This window comes from Pinus tabuliformis, chromosome 7 (assembly GCF_031772625.1).
Source record: "Pinus tabuliformis cultivar Carrire ecotype Pingquan chromosome 7, CPIR1, whole genome shotgun sequence".
Classification (NCBI taxonomy): Eukaryota; Viridiplantae; Streptophyta; class Pinopsida; order Pinales; family Pinaceae; genus Pinus; species Pinus tabuliformis.
Genome location: NC_142293.1, coordinates 975,344,513 through 975,354,954, shown reverse-complemented (window position 1 = coordinate 975,354,954; position 10,442 = coordinate 975,344,513). Strand labels below are relative to the sequence as shown.

The 10,442-nt window shown below is 39.7% G+C and overlaps 1 pseudogene; it reads right to left on the bottom strand.

Annotated features, from left to right (window-relative positions):
• Positions 1 to 3,195: 3,195 nt before the first annotated feature.
• Positions 3,196 to 5,823, bottom strand: LOC149250867 (dynamin-related protein 4C pseudogene; annotated as a pseudogene).
• Positions 5,824 to 10,442: the final 4,619 nt, after the last annotated feature.

Below are 10,442 nucleotides of genomic sequence, written 5' to 3'. Positions count from 1 at the left end.
TCGTAAGATTTTGAGCTTTACATTCTCTGCTTTTTTAAATTTCGAAAATTAGGGTGGTTTGTTGTTTCCTTTAATACACAATTAAAAGTGAAGTTCTTTATCTTGTTTAATTGTCTCTCCATGTTTTAGGAATTGCCAAGGTTGGTATTAACATCTCCCAATTTGCCCTGTCTTATTTTCTTTTGATACGATTCCTTCTATTGTCCAGGTTTCTAAACTGGCGAAATAACATTTCACAAGTTGACATGTCTTATTTTCTTTTGGTACAATTCCTTCTTATCGTCCAGATTTCTAAACTGGCGAAAACCTTATTGAAAAGATAGTTATGGGAATCTTTTCATTATCCCTCAACTTTTAAAGAAATAAATTGTCTTCCCACCTTTACTCCTCTTATTTAAGACAAAAAAAATTATTGGAATATAAATAAAAACTGGAAAAATAGTTTTGTACATCAATTACAAGACCTTCTTCTAGAGTATATTTTTCTTTTTACACAAATCAAGTAGAACAAAGTCATCATATGGTTATTGCGTCAAAATTAATTCTTGATGGCAACAATGAGAATTGTCAAGGTTCAAGCCCTGCACACGCTACTTGAAAAACACAAAGAAAATGCGTTAATAGGCTAATTGAGATGCTCAATGGCAATAGAAAATAGAACTTTTGAAGCCTCGCTGCAAAGATTATCTCCAAATTGGCTTTAGAAAACCCAAGTAGTCACAACCATTTGATATGGCAGTGCCTCTCTCGTCAGCGAAACCCCTGTAGGTGTAAATATGAAACCTTTCATCGATTCTATTCATTGACACAAAAGGATAAGATTTACATGATACTAATCATATCTATTTTCGTTGGTTCACATTTTATATGAGCTCGTTTTTCTAGTCGCATTAGTCGCATGTGATTTATGTAGAGTATGGTAATTTTTTCATTTACTAAAATGATTATAATGCAATCGAATAATGTTGGCTTTCTGTTAATGGCGGTGTAGAAGGTCAACACTCCCGTGTGTTTTGTGGCATGTGCTTAAATCTAGCGATGTGTTTGTTTACTAACCCCTGCAAGTTTTGGTGTAACGGAAATCGTGTCTCCAATAAGTGGTATCAAAGCCAGAGGTCTCGAGTTCGAAACAAACTTGCCTCGCGTTGGGGGGATTGTTGGGTCTCGAGTTCGAAACAAACTTGCCTCGCTTTGGGGGGATTGTTGGCTCCCTGTTAATGGTGGTGTAGAAGGTCAACGCTCCCCGTGTGTTTCATGGCATGTGCTTAAATCTAGCAGTGTAGAAGGTCAAGGCTCCCCATGTGTTTCATGGCATGTGCTTAAATCTAGCGATGTGCTCCCCATGTGTTTCATGGCATGTGCTTAAATCTAGCGATGTGCTCCCCGTGTGTTTCATGGCATGTGCTTAAATCTAGCGATGTGTCCGGCAATCCTGTCTCCAACAGTTAAAACATTTGATTTTATGCTCTCCTGTCTCCAACAGTTAAAACATTTGATTTTATGCTCAGTTTTATAAAGTCGTTTGATGACATTATGGTGTATGGTATACTAATTTTTTAATCCATTGAAACTATTATATTTTAGCTAATTAAAAAGAATGAAGTTACTTTTAATTTTATTATTTTGGAGAATTTTTATCTTTGGTAGTCTAAACAAAAGTTGGTCATATTTTCATTTTTTTCAGATTAAAAGAACATATTTTCATCCTAATAACAAAGAAAGTTACAAGTTTCATGCATATGGATCTATATTAAATCATGCTAAATAATTAACAATGAAATCTACAAATCAGCTCATCAAAGAAGAAGATAGTCTATAAGACAGTTTCTCAACCAGAGAAAAGCCAAACAGTAAAAAAAAAATCAGGGAATAAGACAGTTTCTCAACAGGACAAGAGCTAAAAAGCATAAAAAAAAAAGGGATTCTGCAATATTCCCCACCCAAATAAAGACCATAAAAAAGACCAAATCAATAAATCAGAAATGAGAATTAAATCTCAAATAATCCTATACCACAATCCCATAAAACATAATAACCATATATTCAATATAAATTGATTTTTTGCTAACCTCAAGAAACTGAAACAAATTTGATAAATTGAATAGATGTAAAAATTAAATTAAAAAAAAAAACATCATAAACGCCAGGGTCACGCGATATTTTAAAAGTAATCTCTTGGTAACCTATTACAAACCAAAAGAATTGAAAAATAAAAACAAACATAAAAAGCCCTATAGTCACGTTTGCTCCACGGAGGTGTCATGTGCTCTTATCCTTGTCTTCTTCAGATTCCTCTGGGTCCTCATCATCATACATGTTGGAGCATGTTGGAGCTAGTAGTATTCAGTATTGGACCATACTGACTATGAACTAATTCATCGGTGTGCTATTTATAAGACCAATGTCTGTTAATACTTCCTACAATAATTTTTATATGAATTTGCGATACAAGTGAAAATATTATAAATAATATTTAATATTTTTAGTGTTACTATACCATCCTGTCAAAGTCATAATTTCATATTATTTTTGTTATACTGGTTAACTTCATCATCAAAAATACATCGTAACCAAATTTCTATAGACGCAAGGCTTACTCACAGTTTATAATAACATCTCACGTCCGGTAGTCACAAAATGCACATCATATTTAATTATTCTTACACAAAGTTTATAAGGTGAAAAGGAAATAAACGGCCAAAAAATTCTTCGTAAGAAAGGGGTAGGTTCGATGAGACATTTCTCTTCAGATTTATCTTATAATTTTCATTTTAATATATATTAATGGAGTTGTCTATAATGCGACTTTTTGAGATTCCGGTGACGGAATCCGGCGGAAGAAATTGAAATGAAATCATGATTTGTTGCAGTTAAAATGGTTTTTTAACTGCATATTCGGATTCAGCACCCTGAAAAACCAATGGGACGCTTTCATTGTGCAGAAACTAGTTATCAAACTTCGATTTCAATAAATTACTGCCGGATTTTCACCGGAAAAAATCGCTGGAAAGGCTTTCAAAAAGTCGCGTTAAAGACTACGGCTATATTAATGAAAGGTTAATGTTATTATATAATGGTTAAGAGTAAATGTTTAATAGGCAAGTAAATTTAACCATTAAAATTATGAATTTTTTCATGGCAAATAAAATAAAATATGTACGATTTATAAAAGCTGAAAATGTAAGATGTAAGAGATAACAAAAATCATGGCATCACCATGACAGAACCTTCATATTAACGGAAATTAAGGTAGACTGTACATTATTGACCTGACTACAACCGGATTACCCACACAGTTCACTGCTACTTCGGAAAATAAAATAGCGTATCACCATGAAATCAAGGAAGACGGTACATAGCTAATGACCTGAATACATAATTTACGGTGGAAAAACTTTCGACGGGACTGCAGGACTGGTCGTTATGGTAAGAAAAAAGAAGAGTAATCCGATCAAGGTTGGAAATACGATGTTTCAAACCTTTGTAATCCGGTCCATGATAGCCTCAACAGTGTTCTTGGACTCTGTGAGCATACCGATGCTGTTGGTCAAGCTACTCCTCCTATTTGCAACCTCCGGGCTCTCTTCCATTATCTCCTCCATGGAACCATATTTGGGACCTCCCACTTGGGTGAGAAACTCACTGGTAAACTCAGTCATCACCAATTTTTTGCACATGAATTGTAGACGCAAAGGAATTCCATCGCCCATCCTCAGAGTAACCACCCTCCAGTAAGCCATCACGCTCATCTGCATATCGTAAGCCGCCACCACGCGTTCAGGAGGAAAATCCAGTATGTCCGACACATCCACATCAATTCCATCCAGTTCAACCATGGCGTAACCGTTGCGCCTGGCATTACTGAGTCTGTCAAAGAACTGGCTCTTGAATGTGAGCAGCCTGCCGTATTCTTCTATGTATGAAGGACTGAGAGTGGAGTCCACCAATTTCTCCATTTCGATGGTCTCCCTCACATGCTTCTCGCAATCATTCTTCTTCTTCACAACAAGATCCTGAGCAACTCTCCGTGCCTCGCCCTGCAGCCGCGGATGGAAACGGCAATAGCAGTCAATTACTCGCAGTAAGACAGTTTCCATGTATTCCCAGACACTGAAGACCAGCTCCAAGCTCCTGTCGGCGATCTGGTCCACCAGAGCCTCCAACAGGTTCTTGAACACTGGGCGTGACAAGAAGTTGGGAAGCCCAACGCCCTTAGCCTCATCCAGCATCTCCGTCTCCTTCGCCAGAAACTTTCCACTCATCGAGCCCGTCTCGCGGAGATCGGCGTAGTAGCCTTCAAACATCTCCCAGAGCCGAGCCGTGCAGTGCATTTTCCGGTCATTCTGGAACTCCTTGAAATCCCCCTCGATCAGAATCTTGTTGAGACTTTCTTCCATTGACTTCAGCCGCTTGTAGAACAGCACGTTGGCCTCACCCGGACTGCAAAGATGCTGCGGCAGATTGGTCAGCTCCACCTGCCGTTCCGAGAGCATGGCCGCTATTTTCTTCACAACGGTCGGCATAGATTTGTAGATGCTTTTCCCTTGAATTTGCATCAATTTCTTGGCCAAAACAGGGATCCCCACTATGGACTTGTCGATCTTTTTGAGCTTTGGATGGCTCTCGAACAATACCTTCTCGTTCTTCCGCGCCTGCTCGTTGGTTTCCCCGCCGGTGCGGTTTATGACGCAGACATATCCCAGGCGTATGTCGACGGCGTTCATGGTGACCTTCTCCAGAAGCCCTTCAGGCGCGCGGTCGCATTTGGTGACGACGGCCAAAGTTCGTTCGCCGCGTTCGTCCACATACTTGGACTTTTTGATTGAATCGCAGGTGGAAAAATCCACATCTGCGGTTATGACATTTAGAATAATGCTTTCCTCTGGAGTAATGTAACGCAATATGATTTCTGAAATCTGTTCATATATATCCGGCGGCTGACCTGATATGGGCACCCGGGTAATACCTGGCAAGTCCACCAGTGTCAAATCCGGAGCTCCCTCTCTTACAATCTCAAGCGTTATCGGATTGTCGCTTATGCAACACCCTTTTCCCGCGATGGCGTTTGTAGCACTTTTTATTTTCTCTGTTATCTCGTATTCTTGAATTCGCTCTTCCTTGCCCGGGTATTTAATAGAAATTGAGGCTTGCGATCCATCTGTGCAACTTTTTAGGCACATAACGAGCGGGACTCGCGTACAAATACCTTGGCCTCTGGGGAGCTTGACCCCGGCGAGAGATTCTAACACGCTTGATTTTCCACTGGACTGATCTCCAACAACAACTATGGTGGGGAGCTCGATGCCCTCCTTAGTAATATCCATATTACGCAGCTTGTCCACTACATCCAGCAGCGGGCGGACTTCCTGATTGTACGACTCATCAATGCAGCTTGAGGCGTGGTGCATGATGCCTTCCCCCTCGTTGTTGTTGTTTGACAAAAAGTCGCGGCTCGAGGCCATCGGCGCCACATTCTCGTAGTATGAAATCGTCATGTCTGTGCTGGCAAAGGCCTCCTGTTCGACATCCTCGTCGCTGCTGGCAAAGGGCTCCGGCGGGACTTCACTGAAATCGCCTTGCATTAACTTGGACATTAACAACCTTTCGCTCAAGCAACTGGTCGACATGTTGGTGTATGTTGCTGCGAAGAGAAAAGCAAAGCTAGAATTGCAGCAGCAGAAGAAGCGGAAATGAGTTTACAGAAAAAGGGAATGGCTGGAGAAAACAGGATGAAAGAAACCACTGGTTTGGGCTCTTCTTATGGAACTTGCTTACAGACACCTTCCTGGAATCCAATGAGGCAGGCCGCAGATACCCAATATCCTCGTACCTGAATGTAATGATCGAGGTGATGTAACTTTAGTGGAGGACATCGCATCAGAATAACTTTTACGGACGTTAAATATGGGGGCCTGCTGCTAAAGGCTGCAGCGTAGCCTTTACGCTGCCGTTGTCCGGACCATCAAATTAGGGGGTGGATTGCTGTTACGTGTGAACTATCACTTGGATTATTATTGCTGGCCGATTTGAAGTAAATATTCCCCGGAACACGGGAGTGCAGTTTTGCGGGCAGGTCTCTCAAGTGGGAGTTCTTTATTATTTGACATGACTGCTTTCCCTTTCGCATGGTTCATCTTCATGAAGTAACTTGGTTTGCCTTCGGGGTAATAAAGTATGTGGTACATCTCTCATATCAATCTTCCTTTATATCACATAAGTTAGATTAGAATAGAAATAGCCAAATAAAAATTTGGCTACTTTTTGTTTTTTAATAGAAATAAAAATTCCTGTATAATTTATTTGGTACAGTATATAAATGTGTTTATTTAATTTTTTTAAGATTACCTTGCGGTGATTATTTGTTTATTTTACTATTCTGAAAAGAAAAGTACTAAATATTATTTTAGGTTTTAGTTTTTAGACCATTTATTTGGTAAAATATATAAATGTGTTTATTTGATCTTTTAAATAGGTGAGTTGTACTTTGTGGTGATTATTTATTTATGGATTTTATTAATTTGAAAAGAAAAAGTGATAGAATATTTTCTTTTTCATTAAATATAGATATCTACTCATTCATTCCACTAAGGTAGTATAATAATTTATTTTCCTAATTAAAATTTTCATCATTCATGATCATAAATAAAAATATTAACATATTTTAATTATTTCTTTTACATCAAAGTACAATGGTATGGATTATAAGAATATAAGGAGTTCAATTCTATGGGTATGTGGGCAGTTTTATCTAGTCAAACAATAGTGGATATTTTCACTATCAAATGGTATGGATTATGATGTTTGTGAGTTTCTTTCCATTTAAGAGATTATGGATGTACTCATTATGAATGTTTATAGATATTTATCAAATCACTTGAATTATGACCATGGTGTATTGTAGTGATTATGGCATGGATTATGGGAACATACGGAGTTCAATTCTATGGGTATGTGGGGAGTTCTATCTAATCAAACGATAGTGGATACTTTCACTATCAAATGGCATGTATTATGATGCTTGCGAGTTCTTTTCCATTTAAGAGATTGTGGATGTTCTCATTATGAATGCTTATAGATATTTATCAAACTACTTAATTTATGACCATGGTATATCACAGTGATTTTTTAATCTATGACTATGGTATACTAAATTTGTAGATTTGTCGTTGGATAAATAATTAGAAGACAAACATAGAGGATAAAAATTGTGGGATCTCTTGGGGAAATTTAGAAAGACTAAAGTGTTATTAATGAGTAGAAGAGAGCCACATGTGGAGCATGCATCATTCCACTTTACAGGGTGTGTGCTTGCTTGATATTACATAGCTTTATATCACCATGCACCCTCCATTGTTCTTGTCCCACGAGAACCACTAGAAAAGCGATTGTCAGTATGTCCTTCATAGGGATTCAAATTCAGTGAGAGCAAAGCAAAAACATCATATTTTTAAGTAGTAGGAGAACATAATCTCTTTTATATGTTCATCAAACCAAAGCACATGAATAAGTAGCTAATGAAGGTGAGGAGGAGGATGAACCAAATTTTTTAGACTTTTATATAGTAAGAATTATTTTTAGAACTTGGTTTTAGTTGTGCACAATGAGGATAACAATTGATTTCAATTAAATTTCTCTAGTTTTAGTGCCTAGCACATGTTCCATCTTCCTTTCCTCTCCTCAACACTCATATATCATGGTAAGGGCCAAGATTTTGTTAAAAAGCTTTTGTATCCCACATCCATAGGCATTTATCAACTCACTGCAATACACATGCACATTTTTAGAGTCTCTTCTAAGAAATTAAAGGAGAATAGGTGAGGTAGAGATGGATGGGATGGAATAAGGAGGTAATAAAATACATTTGAATTTTCATCCAAAGGCCAAGGGAAGGCCAACATGAGGAACTCTATGTCACATCTCTGCTAGCCCTCCAAGCAATGGGATAGGGAGCTACAAAATAGATAATGGGGACATGGAACTCCATGTGGCATCTTCACCCAACCCTCCAAGTTATAGGATAAAAAGCTATAAAACAAGACTTTCAAAGTTTGGTTCTCATAGGCCATATCTCCACAATATCAACAAAGATAGTATATCTACAATACCAAAAAGGAAAGTCTCCCACAAAAAACATGGATGGAATAAATGCATGCACTTGTATGATAATTAAAACTCAAAAACGAGAAAAGCGAGAGGATTCTGCAACGAAAAAAACCAGGGTTTCGACAACCATGGCTGCCGTTCAAAATCCATCTGTTGTCATAGGCGCTGAAAGAGATGGCCAGGCGCTGCAGTACATGGGAACTCGAATGGATGTAAATGTTAAGAGAAGCGAAAAAGCTCTGAAAAATTTTCCCAGCCCCAATCTTGCTTGTACAAGAAGAGAAGATCTGGAGGCGGTGATAGAAGATACGCCTTGGCATTGTCGGGAGGAGAATGCAACGAGAAGCTGTGGAAAAACTGAAGAGAGGACGGCAGAATACCGGATGTGTATCGCAGTTGTGGCCCTAGCCTCTACGGCCAAGCCGCCTCGCAAATCTTATGGGTTTCTGATAACAGGTGGCAGCGAGGGCTCTGGAAGCCGGCAAATGCTGAAGGAAGCGGATCCTTTCGAGCCTACACACAGGGAAGCGGTTAGGAAGAACAGACAAGAGATCGGCCCAGACCCGCGTTTCCAAACCCATGATACGGCCGGTTTGAGGGAGAAAACCCTGAGTGCAGATGAAGACAGAGCACGAAAATTACAAGGGTCAATGCAAAGAACTGGATCGGGCATTACATCCACGGCAGATTACCGTTTGCCCAGATCTGCCATCAAATCACCAGATCAGGCACCCAGAAGAACAGGGAGCCACAAAAGAACTCAGATCTGTGGACATGCAACCGTCATACAGCGACCTCAGCAGGGCTCGGACCCCAGAGAAGCGGATTTCACACAACTCTTTCTAAAAGCACCGGAAGGAAGAAGTTACTGCTTGAGATTATGGAAGGGCAGCAGTATCCTAGAGCTACGGAACAGAATACAAACCCTTCTTGGCATCCCAAAACAAGGGCAAAATTTGATCTACAAGGGGCGCAGTCTACAGGACCACTACACCCTACAGGAATACAATATAACCACAGATTCAACAATCATCATAAACCTCCGACTGAGAGGAGGAAGCGCTGGATCCAGTTCAAAAAATACAGGCTCCTTCAAGGACGCGGTGAAAGGGAAAGGGGAAAACATTAAACCAAAACCAGGTCCAGCACCAGAGCTACCAGGTCCCTACATTGTGGAACAAACACTGGAATCTCCAACGATCCAAGTAACTTTGCCAGAGGTAACTGATCTACACACTGATCTAGCCACACGTGCTGTTATATGTAGATTCAATGGTTTCTGGCCAAAATCAGATGCATTGCATCACTGGATCTTCACAACATGGACACCTGACTGTGAAGTTCACCTATGCTCAAAGGGTTTCTTCATAGTTATTCTTACAACAGAACAAGAACGTGACAATATTATCAACCAGGGGCCTTGGTTCTGGGGCAAGGCTGGCCTCTTCACCACCCCCTGGTTCCCCGAATTTGATGCAAATACTATGAAAGTATCAACAGTTCCTGTTTGGGTGAAGCTACACAACCTCCCTCTCCACTTCTGGCACTACAAAGTTTTATCAGCCATTGGAAATTCTTTGGGGAAATTCCTCAAAATAGATGGAGAAAGAGTAAACCAAGGAATATTCACCTATGCTAGAATCTGCGTAGAAGTGGATCTAAGTCTGGGGCTACCGGATCACATTACATTGAACTATAATAATACACAGAGGATACAATCGCTTGATTATGAAAACACAGCGTTCAGGTGCCTAAGATGCATGCAAACAGGACATCTCCAAAACACCTGCCCACTGGGAAAGAAGGACCCCAAAGAGAACAAGAAACAACAGAAAAAGCCGAAAGGATGGCAGCACACCGATTGGAGGGAAAAAGAGGACATGCAGACAGAACCTACAGGAAAACAAACAAAACCTGACACACCAATGGAACAGGAATACACACAGGAAGGAAATGCCCCAGACACACAATTGGGGCCTGACAATATGAAACAGCAACAAGACATACAGTTGGAAGCAGGTGGCATCAAACGAACCCATGGATCTGAAGGCTCGGAATCCGACAAGGAACAACCAATAACTACAACAGAAAATCAGCTGGCTATCACTGCACCAAACTCTGATGGCTGGCGAAGGGTGGAGAAGAAGAAGGGCAGGAAAGCATAGACCCGCTGACATTCATTTTTATTTGTATTTTTCTTATTATTTTGTAATCTCTGTTCGCTTGCGAATACAGGAACAGTCATCTGCATATGCTTAAGCATCTACAAAATGTAATTTTTTCATATTATGAATAAAATTACGACTTTTTCTACGGGAAAAAAAAAATTAAAACTCAAA